The 16145-nt window shown below is 45.2% G+C and overlaps 1 long non-coding RNA gene across 2 annotated transcripts; it reads left to right on the top strand.

Annotated features, from left to right (window-relative positions):
- Positions 1-469: 469 nt before the first annotated feature.
- On the top strand, positions 470-3722 carry LOC127320835 (uncharacterized). Of its 2 annotated transcripts, none has more exons than XR_007863566.2 (3): positions 470-1038; positions 1236-3247; positions 3328-3722. It is a non-coding gene; the product is annotated as an uncharacterized lncRNA (long non-coding RNA). The 2 variants fall into 2 exon arrangements; XR_007863565.2 differs by having other exon boundaries at positions 470-1140.
- Positions 3723-16145: the final 12423 nt, after the last annotated feature.

The raw sequence follows: 16145 nt of genomic DNA, 5'->3' as shown, positions 1-16145 counted from the left end.
GAGTTAATTAAATTCAGTTTCAACGATACCTAGAGGACCGAGGAACTTGAGTACTCTTGGCACGTATATTAAAGATCTGTTTTGTAAGTATGAGGTAAATCTCTCTTGAACTATTTTCCTCAAGTGGCATAATATAATAGTCCTAGATTTTGGTCTCTGCGTTACTTTTCAGTTGCTTGCGTTATTGTTGGATTCCTTTTCTGTCATAAGTACATGTCACCCCGTTTAGATAATCCTTATTGTTCTTTGGCATATATATTTCATTGGAGAAATATAATATAATACTTAGATGGTTGTACTCCTGAATGCATCTAGACCAGCAATATCAGATGTAATACGGTAGCTGTCACATTTTACTAGAGTTTTTACATGCACTGGTTGTTAAATCTTCTGAAGTGATTGCTTTTGAATAGGTACTTGTCTTATTAGCTATAAGTCTATAACCGAATCAAGTTCTTTCTATTTTTTATGAGAAGGAAATAAGATGCCATAAAAGTCAGTGACAAGCCTTCCGTTGAACCAGAGTTAAAAATATCTTCAGGCTATTGTTTGTTTGTCCCATTGATTTATTTAGTTAGATATATCAGGTGGAAAATTTGTGACAGTTATCTTTTTTGCAATCCATTTATTTTAATAGAGAGTCTATGGTAACAATATTTTTTGCTGTTGAAGCTTGGATGCTTCTGGTTTTGATGAAGGTAGAATAAATTACACTAGGATAAAATAAAGCAATAGAGAGCCTATGTTTGTTTGTTTATTTGCAGAACAATTGAATGTTATGGTTCTCAAGAATTTGTGTTTTGTAAATTGTATTCTGTAGTTTACATTTACTTGCAATATAGAAATGGTTTTCCTTTGGACATTTATATTCATTTCTCATTTGGTTTGGTTCTTCCATTGTACTCAACAGTCAGATACTCTCCCTGTCTATGTGTATTTTCTACTATTTTTTCTCTCCAATTTACAGGTAGGTCGTCGATATCTCCTTCAAATATAAATTCAATCACTACATGCAATACTGCCCTAAGTTGTATGCAGGTAAAATATTATGGATTCACAGCTTTGGTTCGTTGAAGTGTGAAGTTGGTTCAATATTATATGGAGCATGAAATGTATACATAGTTTGTAGCATTACTATAGGTGAACACCCACTCTATTTGATTTCTTCATGTGAATTACTATGGCCAGAGTTAAAAGATATAAAAAGTTTATTGATTTGCAATTACGCAATGCAGAGATGGGAGAATGGACGGCTCCACCTCCTCCAACCTCACCTCCCATCGGCGCCCAGAGTGGTAAAGTAATGCATGCAGAGACGACCAAATATGCTGAGCCGAGGTGAGTCGATGTCAATTTGCAATAGGTGTTTTTTTTTCCTTTCATGAATCTTCATGTATCCACACATGTTGTATGGATGCGATGCCGCAAACGCATATAGTGATTTATTACTGTTAACATATGAATTTCCTCTTCTTTTGTCGATCTCCCATAGGAGAAGTAAAAGAGAAGGACCAATTGTTGTGGTCGATTTGTAGGAAAAATTCCTCTTGTGCTTTAATTGAAACTTGTTTTATTTATCTATTGATATAGAAAGCAGTCAAATTTCATTCCCTGTTTTCTTATGCTAATTCTAGAGCCTATAAAGATATACAACTTAAGAAATGCATACATGGTTTCATCCCAAAACTATTCTCTACATGAGTCATAATGCAGCGTTTCTTTTTTGTTTCTCGTGTGGTCAAGCACTCAGCCTAAGTAGGTCGAATCTCTTCAACTGATTTGGCATGTGAGCTCCTGGCCTTCTTTTATGGGGTTCTGCAATATTTGGTCTGCGTTTTGTACCCTTGTGGGAGTTCGTCAAGATTTTGTATGTGACTAGGGTGTTGTTTGGAAGGGTTTCGGTCCTACTGTAGTTGGGATCTCTTGCAAAGTGAGTGAATTTGGTTTCTTTGTTGTATTTGAGGCACCCATACTGGCTTAAACCTTTGTCATCTCCTGCACTGATTTTAAGGATTTTAGTTTCATGTGAGGTAGTGGAATCTAGGTGTTTGCAGAGCGTGTAATGTAGTGTTCTGGAGTAGATATCCCTCAGTTTCTGGGTTCCTAATCATTGCTTGGTTCATTTTTCGCTAACTTGTGTCTTACTTTAAATTTTAGATTGTTTTATTTGCAATGGAATGTCAGCTTTTGTTTTTGGTAATATGTTCGCTTTAAAGAATTTGGTAATCTCACCCCTACAATGTTTGTGTTCTTGCTCTGTCTAGAGTGATTATTTTTACTTCCTGATATCACTTTGATGCTTGTAATCTCCAGTTTACCGGGAGGCGCTGAGCATTAATCGTTCTTGTGCGTTCTAAAAACCATCATCGGGATGGTTCAGGACATCAGGTGTTATTTTCAGATTTTCAAAACAAACCTTGGAATTTCTAATTAAAATAAACTGATGAGTTGCTATTGCCATCTCCGAGAAGGATATCATTCTTGCTTTCTTGGATAGATTTATATAACATTCAACTTCACAATTTCACCTTTTTCCAGGGGACATAATCATACATTACTATACTGTTCGATGAATAAATCCTTACTGACTGGACTTCTTCCGAATTTTGTAATATAAATGTCTGATTGAATTCTACATAGTAAGACACTTCAATAGTTAGACTGTTACTGGAAACTTGTGTTTATATGGTGTTAGAAGGATACAATAATTTATGATGCATGGAGTAGAGTATTATAACATTGCTAGCTTGAAATGATAAACATTGGACTGTTCAAGTGTTTGGGTGCAGGTTCAAGTGTTTTGTTCCTTCATCCTTTGGGAAATGATTAATTATCTAACAATGAGAATATCAGTGGAGTGGCAATCCTGATGGTCCGTCCGTTCCATTTTGTAATGCATGTTTTAGTCTATTTCATGAAATAAGATATTAGAGGGAAGTGACCATGGTAGCCAATGGTATTATTATCTAGAGAATATGAGAGAGAACAGTCAGTATGTATGTGTACTCATAAATGCTAGAAATAAATAAATTAGTAAAAGAGAGAGAAGAGTCGTCAGTTCTACATGAAGGTGTCATATTCTAAATGATTGTCAAATTTATATTTTTAAATGGATGGAGGGAATAGCATTTAACTGTCAGACAACTCAGCTATGTCCAAATGGCAGATGCAAGTACAAGCTTCTTGATCTGGATGTGTATGCTGATGCACTCTTAGATGTTGTGCCTTCTACCTAGGCCCTTATGTGGTAAGTATCTTAAATTGCTCGCTACATTGTTCTTTATTGGTATGAACAAGTAGGGGCCAATTGTTTAAATTTTACTGTAGGAGCATATCTACAACCAGGAATCTAATGATGGAAGTATGTACATGGCAGTACAGTACTCGATCAGGGAGCTGAGCTCTAGGTGTCTTCATATAGCGGTAGCAAGTGTCGAGGGCTCAAACTACCATCTGCAGCTGCAAATATGGATGCAAATCACTCAGCTTAGGTGTCTGCATATAGCAGCAGCAATTGTTGAGTGCTCAAACCACAAACTACAGCTGCTGCAAGTATAGATGCAACTCATTTAGCATAGATCATATCATTATGTTTTTGCTATTGCCACCTGGTTCTATGTGCTGCCATGGCCAGAGGTTTCTTTTATGTATTTGTACTGGTCTATAAAAATGTAATGAATGTGTTGAAGGCTATCCTAATCGTAATGTATCGATGTGATAAAGGGTTATGGTGTCTATGTCATCTTTTTTTTAGTTTTGCTTCTTCAGTTTTAACTTATTTGAACGGGCAGAAAGAGAGAAAGCGAATCTTCTACGCAGCAGAAAAATAAATCTAAAGCATGGTTTTTTCAGCTAGCTTTTTTGTGTGTGGGTGTTTCAGCTAGCTTGATGAAGAGAATTCAGACCTAATGCATATATAACAAGTTCAATTTTACTGGTTTAGGAAAGAGGAACATACCAGTTGGTAGGACATCACCTCATTCACCTTCCATTTCTGGTTGTCTACTCTCTGCCAAAATTTGTGCTCGCAATGAGCTAGATCTTGATCAAAAGCAGAGTCCTATCACTGCGGAATGAAGCTTCAGTCATTTGGGCAAACACAAAGAACAAATCTCAGCATGCTGCAAGAACTAAAGATAGCTCACAACAGCTCTCCCTTCAGCTGACATAAAGGAATTCAGAATTCCAGGACATAGTACGAATAGGATTGAACATCGGTGGCTCAGGAAAGGAGCATATCCCGGCAGCCCCGGCCCCAGCGAGTCGTCCGCGTTTCCGTCATCGGGGGAGGGCGATGCATCCATGCGCATTGGGTCGTCGTGGGTGCCGAGGAACAGAAGCGGCGCCGAGATGTTCACGGACGCGGGCGCCCGGAACGGGAGTGAAGCACCGAGGCTGGTGTGATCTATGAAGTTCAGATCGCGTGGCAGAACAAGCCCATCAAATCTGCAGCCCACCATGACAAAATCACCCAACTGGTTCACCAAGAAGAAGCAATGCAAAGCCAAACAAGAAAGCAAGCCCGTACATACTTTCATGCGTATTTGCACGCCGCAGCGAGGATGTGGTACGCCGCAACGAACGCCGTCGGCTCGCAGCCGTCCGATTCGGGCGCCTACGCGTCCAAGCGCAAGTAGTGGTTCATGGGTGTTACAGCCCCATGATGCAGCGGTGGAGCATTCCAGCGTTGCCCGCGGAGCCGGGCCTGAACGGAGAGCGCCGAGCAGATGATGAGTGAGGGAAGGTCCTTGGCGCGCGGGGAGGTAGCGACAAACAGGCAGGGGATTGCTCGGAGAGGAAGAGCAAGGTGGAGGGGAATGGACCGGGGAGGCGGTGATGAGGGACAGGACAAAGAGGCCGCCGGTGATGATAGAGAGAAGCATGGCATCAAGTAGATGCCTCGCCACTAGCATTGTTGCTCGGGATTAAGAGAGAGAAAGGAATAATCTACAGAAAGAAGATACACATACCGAGGGGATAGTCATGTAGACGACAAATATGACATGTGGGCCATTGATATATGTTTGTGTGAGATACTAACTTCATCCAAAAAAAAGTGTCTCATTTTTGTCTACATACAATATATGTATTAGACATTTATATTTAGAAAAAAAATAAAACACTTATTTTAGATCGAAGGGAGTATAAGTGAAGACCCTGGCTGTAGCAGCAATTCTATATTTGGGAACTATCTAAGCGCCAACTTATACCGGGGTCAATAAGGAGTGTCGATTTCTGGGATTACAAAGTTGGAACGTGGCCGCGCAGCACCATTCCTATTTTGGAGCGATTCAAATGCAAACTTATATTCAGATTAATAATTTTAGGGGGCTGATTTCCGGAATTACAAGGTTAGGTTTGATGCCAACACCCTTTATGAACTCAAGGTCTTTTTTTAGACTTACTCCTGTATTTTTATTTGGCTGCTAACAATACGGCCTTGGCTGGGGAGCGTCTCCCGTGGAGGGTAGTAGCAGGGAGACGCACACAAACAAGGCTAGAAAGAGTACGAGCTAGACCCGATGCCGCCCACCAGCAACCCACTCCATCTGTCGCTTCCCCTCCCTACCAAACAAGTTCAGAACAACAAAAATCCAATGGCGTAGGTGGCCAAGATTCCCAACCGATTCACATTGTTTTTTTGTTGTTGTTGTTTTGATATCGCTCGATAACCGATTCACATTGTTAGTTGCTATATATAATATATTCTCTCCTTTACCCTGGTTGTATATTACTCTATTTATAATTTCATACAGTTCACTATGTTATATATAAGATCTAAAAAAAATATTATAACTTTTACACCTATACACGAATTTCACGGGATCGTGCGCCAAGGCGCACTTTAAAATCTAGTACCATTTAATCCTAGCATGGTAAAGATTTAATATCACCAGCAATTCATATGAGACCTAAATGACCAGAGTCTATACCTCATTTTGAATTGGTGGTGACAAGATTTAAATGAGAGAAACACTCCCATATGATTTCTTAATAGTTTTGGACAATATCTTTGATTAGAAATAGCCATATTTTGGAGAAACAATTAGTATAAGTGTAATTTGATTTATAGGAGTTGGAATTAACTTAAAAGCATTTGTGGTTGATTTTTAGTAATTATTCTAAGGCAGAAAAGTCTCTGACTTGTTTATTTTCTCACTTTAATTCTATAATAGATCTAGGGTTCAATCCAGTGGCATCGTGTAGATAATTTCCTAAGCTTTCCAAATATATAAAATTTGTAAAATTTGGCCAAGTAGATTTGTCCCTATTAAATTTTAAAGTTAACATCAGATTGCATATTTTTCTCTATTTGAAATTTTGAATTTAAAACGTGGGCTGGCGGGAGAATAAACGGGCTGTGCCAAACGAGAGGGAAATGGGCCGGCCCAGTATCTCTACGGGACAACTGGCAAGGCGGGGGCCACCTGTCATTGGGGCGTGGCCAGTGAAACGGTACGGGATTTATCAGCCGTGCGATTAGAACGCGATCGCACGGTCGAGGTGCGTCGTCATCGCCGGCGAGAGATGGACTTACTGGCGGCGGCGGTAGGGGGTCGGCGAGCTCGTCGGAGCTCCGGCGGTCGTCGGAGGTGTGCGCGGCTATGTTGTCGATGAAGGGGAAGCCGATGGTAGCAGTGGCGTCGCCTGGGGCAGCCTCCTTCTCCGGCGAACTCCGTGTACTGGCGGCGGCGATGAGCTTGCGATTCTAGCTGTGCGGTGGCTAATCGAACAAATTGAGAGGTCGAGGAGAAGCTGGGAGATGAGAGGAAGAGATTGGTGTGCTCAATTTGAGCGAAGGGGTCCTCCTTTTATAGGAGAGGGAGGTGGCCGTGGAGCGGAGCTAGGGTCATCGTCGTCGTCGCCGTTCCAAGGTCGCGAAGGGGCAAGGAGTGGGCGCATCTGGTAGCTGCTGTACTGGCGAAGATGATGCGCTTGATCGTGGCGCGGCAGGGGCTCTGTGGAGATGGTGCGCTTGATGGGAAGGATCAGTACCGCGGCGGGTGATCGGAGTCGTTGTCGTCGACTGCGGCGTTCCCGCGGGTAAGTGGTCGTGTCCAGGCGCTTCAGGGTGTCGTCGTGCGTCGACTGGCGCTGAGAGGGAGGCCTGAGGTGATGCGAGGGCGCGGGCGTCGTCACGCTCTGGCGCGTCCAGAGTTGGCGCCAGGTGCGCTCTGGCGAGGCATGGGCGTGGTCTGGGTGTCACTGGGCACGCATGTTCTGGCATCTCCGAGGCAGGGCTTCGTCGAGTCATGGTCTGGGCAGGATCAGGTGAGTGAGGGGAAGAGAAATGGCATGGTGGTGCAGGCCAGAAGTGACCAGAGAGAGGGGTGGCCATTGAGTGGCATGCCATGCCACGGCATGTCATGTTCTGGTCCATTTGGTCAAGCATTGGTGAGAGCAAGTGGAGGTACTGGTGTTGTGAAGTGAGAGGAGGTTCCAGGGGTGCAGTGGAGGCTCAGGTTGGACCAAGTCCTCTCCAAAAATCCAGCATGGGCAACATTGTATACCCTGCCAGCAAGGTGTTTGATGAAATGCCCGAAAGAAAATTATTTTTGAATTTTGCAAATCTTTTGGGTGGGTTGTAATCATATATTAAATGGAGTATTTTGGTGGTGGTGGTGATCAAAATGGAATTGAAATGCAAAAGCTCATTTTGCATATGATCTTAATTTTGTTTCAATGTCTCCACTTGGCTTGCTTCTAATTTGAAATTGAGGCAGAGTTTGGGTTTGGGGTTTTGAGCAAAATTGTTGTCCTTGATGTGGTCTTGGAAGATGTGCAAAGAGTTGGGCAAGTGTAGAAGTGAAATCTCAAAAATCAGGGGCTCAAAGTGGGTATCATGCTGAAATTGTCACATATGACCATAATCACATGTGAGCACAAATTTGATTCAAATTTGATTTGAATTGAGTTTAATTGTTTCCAAATGTGTTAATAAGTGTTTAGTATCCATTTACAAGCAATGGTGCAAACCAAAATGGTCTAGATTAAAGATTTGTAAAAATGGCATAAGCCATATGTGTGTGTGGAATTGATTTTTATAATTTCTTTTCTATTTTCCTTTTCTTTGACTTTGGATGATCAAGTGATCATGGTTAGGGTTTTAGAGTAAGAGTAAACACATAAGCAAGCAGTATGGCAAAAGCACACTCAATTAATTAACAAGGTGAGCTATATGCATAGTCCTATATGATGAGAAAAAAGTTTTTGTTGACTCTAATTTTTGGATTCTTGGAAACTCTCTCTTGTTTCTTTTATTGAAAACTTGGGATGTTACAACTATGCACCTGTCCACTTCCTCTATTGCATGTACAACTCTGGACGGCTGCTCACTCTCCTCCATATATGGTAACACGAAACCATTACGAAGAAAAGTTTTGTAATCCTCCCAAGTATAAGCAAATTCACCTCTATCAACCGCATCATGCCAGCAATGGTCTAATGCCTCGTCCACACGCCGTTGAGCAAGATAAAATGCATAAGATCCATTGAACTTCCTATTGTATGTGCGACATCGAGCAAAACCCAACTCCATGTTCCTCTCCCAATCTTCATACTCCTGAACTATCGCAAGACGGTGTAGATACCAACGAAGACTGGATGGCGGACGCTCTTCTCCCTTCAAGATGTCTAGATAGTCATTGATAACCTTACTAGATTTCTTCGGAAGAGTACACCTCATGCCCAGAACATCGCCCGGAAACGCAGCAACAACATCAACATCAATAGCCGACAGCGCCGGAGATGAAACAGTAGCAGCAGCAGACTGTCCGGCCCAGCGCCCGGTTGGACCGGCCTGGGAACCGGATGAACCGGTCCAGGGCCTGGTTGGACTGGCCTGGGCGCCGGTTGGTCCGGTCCAGGACCCGGTCTGGCCGGCCAGGACGCCGGCTAGGGTGGCCAACTCCCCTGGATTTGGCCCGGCTGGCACCGGCCTGGGGTCCGGTCTGGACCGGGTGGGCCGGCCTGGGGCCAAGTTTGGCCGGGTCTGGGACCGGTCCGGCCGGTCATGGGTCCGGTTGACCTGTCCGGAAACCGGATCTGGTCGTGAATTTGCGTCTTCTTCCCGATTCCAACCTCGATTTTTCGCGATTTTGACCTCCGAAACAACCATGGATGATCTGCAAACTGCACCACAACAGCTCCAAACTTCCTCCAACCAACCTCCTTCGACCGAGAGCCAAACTCCTCCGATCTAGAGCCAAACTTCTCCGATGCAAACCGATCTAGATGCGATCGATAAACAAAACCTCGCCGTGAGCAACCCAGAAAACTGATACCACATGATACGGTTACATTATTATTTCCTAATAACAAGACTATGATAAAATACTGGTACAGCCTTAGACCTAATTATCATATCAATGGTTGTCCTAGTGTACCAGGCCTGGATATCCATATCATCTAATTAGTCAAATAGACACAACTTAAAAGCCTAATTTGACCCACCACGTGACCTGGCTACATTATTATTTCCCAATAACATGACTATGATAAAATACTGGTATAGCCTTGGACCTAATTATCATATCAATGACTGTCCTAGTGTACCAGGTCTGGATATCCATATCATAGTGGAATCCCAGCATCGTTGGGTACTGAATATGAGAAGTGGGAGATGATCAAGGCTCTAGGTAAAACATATTTGTATCATAAAATTCTATACTTTTACTTCTGGATGATGCAATTACGGTTTATTTTTCTGCTAAACATAAAATTTTAACGAGACATTTGGGAAGAGGGGATCAGTTAAATACATAAGCAACAACATGGAATTTATTTTCGAGCCGTATTGTAGACATTGTAAAAAGGGGATTTTTTTGTTATATCAGTGTGATGCGTGATCCAGATAAGATAGTGCCTATAATGTATCTTGGATTAGTCTCTTATATTGCTTTTTAAATTCCAAGTCATCTCACGCTGAGCCTTTTGCCGTGTTCCCTCCTTTTGTGTGATTACAAATTTCCGCTAACTGATTGCAAATCTAAATGATCATATTATACTACCCAAGTTATTTTTGAAACTTCTGTTTGAAAAAACGGACGCATGCTTAGCTGAGTTGTCTTCAAAGTGAATGCCACATACTCTACTCTTTGCCGTTTAATTAGCATTGTATTCGAGTGACGCATGATGCATAGCTGCTATACTTTTCTCTTTGCCGTTTAATTAGCATTGTATTCGAGTGACGCATGATGCATAGCTGCTATCTTCTAAGAGCACTAAGGGCATCTCCAACCGGGCGACCCATCCCGCGCCCGCGCGTCCGGATGGGTCGAAACGGACAAAAACCCGGCCCAACGCGGGGACGCACCGCTAAAGCGGACGGCCGCGGCGTCCGGAACGACGCAAACCCGGCCCAAATCTGGGCTAGGTTTGCGTGGCCGCGGATGGCACGCGCCGTCCGCTCGCGTCCGCGCGCTGGTCGCGTCGTCTCCCTTGGGCCCACCTGTCGGTGACCAGGGAGTCTAATAAATGGGGACTGGAGGGGATCTGGCCCTCCACTCCAGTCCCCACTCCACTCCCCGAGCAAAACCGCCGCCATGGCCCCGAAGCGACGGTTCGCTCCCGGAGCCAATGACGACGAGGCCAGCAGCAGTCGGCGTCGGCCGTCGGCGCTGCGGGCCGGAGGGAACCGCGGCGGCCTCCACATCGGAGAGGCCCCGGAGTCCTCGGAGGAGGACCCGGACCTCCGCGCCGCCCTGATCATCTCGGCGGCGGAGGAGGAGGCGAAATGGCCGCAACTCCATGCGGCCATTCGCACCTCCGAAATGGAGGAGGCGGCGCGGCGGGAGGTGGAGGAGGCGGAGGGCTGGGAGCTCTACGCCCAGGCCCTCCAGGCGCGACGGGAGGAGGAGGAGGAGGCGGCGCGGCGGGAGGAGGCCAGGCGCCGCGCCGACGAGCAGCGCCGCCAGGAGGACAGGTGCCACCGCTGGAGGAGGCGGCGCCAGGAGGCCAGGCGCCGCCGCTGGCAGGAGAGGCAGCAGCGCCTCCAGGAGGAGGCGGCGCGGGTGGCTCCGGACCCCCACTCGCCGTGGGAGGAGGCCCTGTGGTCTCCCTGGCCGGAGTCCCCGGCGCGGTCGAGCCACAACAGTGCCTCGCCGCCCGGGGACGTCGACGACGTCGCCGACGACGCCCACAGGGGCTAGGCGGCGCACCGGCGGCCACCGCGCCGCCGACCAAACCCTAGTGGGTTTTTAATTTTAGTAAATTTTAGTTTAAATTTAAAAGCCCATATAGGGGCTTCTTTTGTTAGTTTTATTTGCCCAAAATAGGGCTATGTACTAAATTTGCCCAAAATAGGGCATATATTCAATGAAATTTCGTTTAAATTTGCCTCTTTTTTTGTTTTCGTTTTTCTCCGGTTTATGCGATGCGTCCACGCGTTGGGCGCAGCGCGCGACCCAAACGGACACGCGGACGCGGGGCGCTGTCCGCGTGTCCTGGCGGCGACCCAAACGGCCCAAAACGGACGGCCCAGCGCGTCCGTTTGGGTCGCTCGGTTGGAGATGCCGCATCTCCAACCGGGCGACCCAAACGGACGCGCTGGGCCGTCCGTTTTGGGCCGTTTGGGTCGCCGCCAGGACACGCGGACAGCGCCCCGCGTCCGCGTGTCCGTTTGGGTCGCACGCTGTGCCCAACGCGGCGACCCAAAGAGACGCCACGTGGTTCGTCTTCCTTGCGCGGCGCTGCGCCATGGCAGGCCTCGACGGGACAGCCATGGTGGGCGGTGGAACGCGCGGGAAAGTTCCCGCGCGCACCAAGGTTCCCGCGCGCGCGAAAACGCCATTGGCGCGAGCGACCACCCAAGTTTCCCGCCAGGCCGCCGGCTATAAAAGACGGCGGCGGTCTCACACAGACCGCAACACCATCCTCTCCCCTCCACCTTCTCCGTCGCCATGCCGCGCACCCTGCAGGCCACATGGGCCAAGCTCTCCCTCGCCGCCCGGGCCAGGTTCCCGCGGACGGTGGAGGAGGAGCGCGCGGACTCGCGGTGGGTCGCCGACGACGAGGCGCTCCGCGTCGCTGCCGAGGCGGCGGCACAGAAGGCCGGTGACGCGGAGATGGTGGAGGCGGCCGCGGAGGGCTGGCACGAGACCGCGGACGGCTGGTACGAGGCCGCGGAGGAGGGGGCGGCCGCCGCGGAGGAGCCTGATGTCTACTTCCCCCTCCTTTTCCTGTAGACAGTGTTGGGCCTCCAAGAGCAGAGGTTTGTAGAACAGCAGCAAGTTTTCCCTTAAGTGGATCACCCAAGGTTTATCGAACTCAGGGAGGAAGAGGTCAAAGATATCCCTCTCATGCAACCCTGCAACCACAAAGCAAGAAGTCTCTTGTGTCCCCAACACACCTAATAGGTGCACTAGTTCGGCGAAGAGATAGTGAAATACAGGTGGTATGAATATATATGAGCAGTAGCAACGGTGCCAGAAAATAGCTTGCTGGCGTGTAGTTGATGGTGGTAGTATTGCAGCAGTAGTAACGCAGTAAAACAGTAAACAAGCAACGATAGCAGTATTTAGGAACAAGGCCTAGGGATTACGCTTTCACTAGTGGACACTCTCAACATTGATCACATAACAGAATAGATAAATGCATACTCTACACTCTTGTTGGATGATGAACACATTGCGTAGGATTACACGAACCCTCAATGCCGGAGTTAACAAGCTCCACAATTCAATGTTCATATTTAAGTAACCTTAGAGTGTAAGATAGATCAATTCGACTAAACCAAGTACTAACATAGCATGCACACTGTCACCTTCATGCTTATGTAGGAGGAATAATACACATCAATACTATCATAGCAATAGTTAACTTCATAATCTACAAGAGATCATAATCATAGCATAAACCAAGTACTAACACGGATGCACACACCGTCACCATTACACAGTGCAGGAGGAATAGACTACTTTAATAACATCACTAGAGTAGCACATAGAATAGTAGTGATACAAAACTCATATGAATCTCAATCATGTAAAGCAGCTCATGAGATTATTGTATTGAGGTACATGGGAGAGAGATGAACCACATAGCTACAGCGGAGCCCTCAGCCTCGGGGGTGGATTACTCCCTCCTCATCATGGAGGCAGCGAAGGCGGCGAAGATGGCGGTGAAGACGGCTGTGGAGATGGCTCCGGGGGCAATTCCCCGTCCCGGCAGGGTGCCGGAACAGCGACTTCTGTCCCCCGAATTGGACTTTCGCGATGGCGGCGGCTCTGCATGGTTTTCTCTGTTTCCGTCGAACTTGTCGAGGTTTTTAGGTCAGGGACGATTAAATAGGCCGAGAGTCGGAGTCGGAGGGGCCACGGGGTGCCCACACCATAGGGGGCGCGCCCCCCCTTGGGCCGCGCCGCCCTGGGGTGTGGGGCCCCCCTGGCACCCCTCTGGCCTTTCTCCGGTGCTCTGGAAGCTTCGCGTATTTCTAAGACTTTCGGCGTTGATTTCGTCCGATTCCGAAAATATTTCCTTACTAGGATTTCTGAAACCAAAAACAGCAGAAAACAGCAACTGGCATTTCGGCATCTCGTCAATAGGATAGTTCCGGAAAACGCATAAAAATGATATAAAGTGTGAACAAAATATGTTGGTATTGTCATAAAACAAGCATGGAACATCAGAAATTATAGATACGTTGGAGACGTATCAGCATCCCCAAGCTTAGTTCCTACTCGTCCTCGAGTAGGTAAACGATAAAAGATAATTTCTGAGGTGACATGCTACCAACATAATCTTAATCATACCATTGTAAAGCATATGAGATGAATGCAGCGATTCGAAGCAATGTAAATGCAATGAGTAAACAATTGAATCATATAGCAAAGACTTTCCATGAATAGTACTTTCGAGACAAGCATCAATAAGTCTTGCATAAGAGTTACTCATAAAGCAATAAATTCTTAATAAAGGTATTGAAGCAACACAATGGAAGATTAAGTTTCAGCGGTTGCTTTCAACTTGTAACATGTATATCTCATGGATAGTTGTCAATGCAAAGCAATATAACAAATGCAATATGCAAATATGTAGGAATCAATGCATAGTTCACACAAATGTTTGCTTCTTGACATGGAGAGAAATAGGTGAACTGACTCAACATTGAAAGTAAAAGAATGGTCCTCCATAGAGGAAAAGCATCGATTGCTATATTGTGCTAGAGCTTTGATTTTGAAAACATAAAGAGAGCATAAAAATAAAGTTTTGAGAGGTGTATGTTGTTGTCAATGAATGGTAGCGGGTACTCTAACCCCCTTGCCAGACAAACCTTCCAAGAGCGGCTCCCATTTTATTTTATTTTGGGTGGCACTCCTTCCAACCTTTCTTTCACAAACCATGGCTAACCGAATCCTCGGGTGCCTGCCAACAATCTCATACCATGAAGGAGTGCCTTTTTATTTTAGTTTTATTATGATGACACTCCTCCCAACCTTTGCTTACACAAGCCATGGCTAACCGAATCCTTCGGGTGCCGTCCAACAATCACATACCATGGAGGAGTGTCTATTTTTGTTAAATAATTCGGGACTGGGAATCCCATTGCCAGCTCTTTTTGCAAGATTATTGGATAAGCGGATGAAGCCACTAGTCCATTGGTGAAAGTTGCCCAACAAGATTGAAAGATAAACACCACATACTTCCTCATGAGCTATAAAACATTGACACAAATCAGAGGTGATAAATTTTGAATTGTTTAAAGGTAGCACTCAAGCAATTTACTTTGGAATGGCAGGAAATACCATGTAGTAGGTAGGTATGGTGGACACAAATGGCATAGTGTTGTTTGGCTCAAGGATTTGGATGCATGAGAAGTATTCCCTCTCGATACAAGGTTTAGGCGAGCAAGGTTGTTTGAAGCAAACACAAGCACGAACTAGTACAGCAAAACTCACATAAAAGACATATTACAAGCATTATAAGACTATACATCGTCTTCCTTGTTGTTCAAACACCTCACTAGAAAATATCTAGACTCTAGAGAAACCACTCATGCAAACCAAATTTTAACAAGCTCTATGTATTTCTTCACTAATAGGTGCAAAGTATATGATGCAAGAGCTTAAACAAGAGCACAACAATTGCCAAATATCAAGACATCATACCAATTACTACATGTAGCATTTTCCGTTTCCAGCCATATAACAATTAACGAAGCAGTTTCAACCTTCGCCATGAAAATTAAAAGCTAAGAACACATGTGTTCATACGAACCAGCGGAGCGTGTCTCTCTCCCACACAAGCATTTATTCAACAAAAACAAAAACAAGAAACATACTGACGCTCCAAGAAAAGCACATAAGATGTGACCGAATAAAAATATAGTTTCAAGAGAAGGAACCTGATAATTTGTCGATGAAGAAGGGGATGCCTTGGGCATCCCCAAGCTTAGATGCTTGAGTCTTCTTGATATATGCAGGGGTGAACCACCGGGGCATCCCCAAGCTTAGAGCTTTCACTCTTCTTGATCATAGTATATCATCCTCCTCTCTTGACCCTTGAAAACTTCCTTCACACCAAACTTCTCATAAACTTCATTAGAGGGGTTAGTACATAATCAAAAACTCACATGTTAAGAGGTGACACAATCATTCTTAACACTTCTGGACATTGCTCAAAGCTACTGGAAGGTAATGGAACAAAGAAATCCACCCAACACAGCGAAAGAAGCAATGCGAAATAAAAGGCAGAATCTGTCAAAACAGAACAGTCCGTAAAGACGAATTTTTAATAAATACTTCCGTTGCTCATATCAGAAAACTCAAAACTAATGAAAGTTGCGTACATATCTTAGGAACACGCACGTAAATTGGCATATTTTTCTGATTTTTCTACAGAGAAAAAAGCCCAGATTCGTGACAGATAGAAATCTGTTTCTGCGCAGAAATCCAAATCTAGTATCAACCTTCGATTAGAGGCTTCACTTGGCACAACAAAACACAAAACTAAGATAAGGAGAGGTTACTACAGTAGTAAACAACTTCCAAGACACAAATATAAAACAAAATACTGTAGCAAAATAACACATGGGTTATCTCCCAAGAAGTTCTTTCTTTATAGCCATTAAGATGGGCTCAGCAGTTTTAATGATCCACTCGCAGGAAATAGTATTCGAAGCAAAAGAGAGCTTCAAGAGGCAAATT

This window comes from Lolium perenne, chromosome 5 (genome assembly GCF_019359855.2).
Source record: "Lolium perenne isolate Kyuss_39 chromosome 5, Kyuss_2.0, whole genome shotgun sequence".
NCBI classification, from domain to species: Eukaryota; Viridiplantae; Streptophyta; class Magnoliopsida; order Poales; family Poaceae; genus Lolium; species Lolium perenne.
Note: the sequence above shows the minus strand (reverse complement) of the source record. Positions and strands in the feature narration are given on the sequence as shown.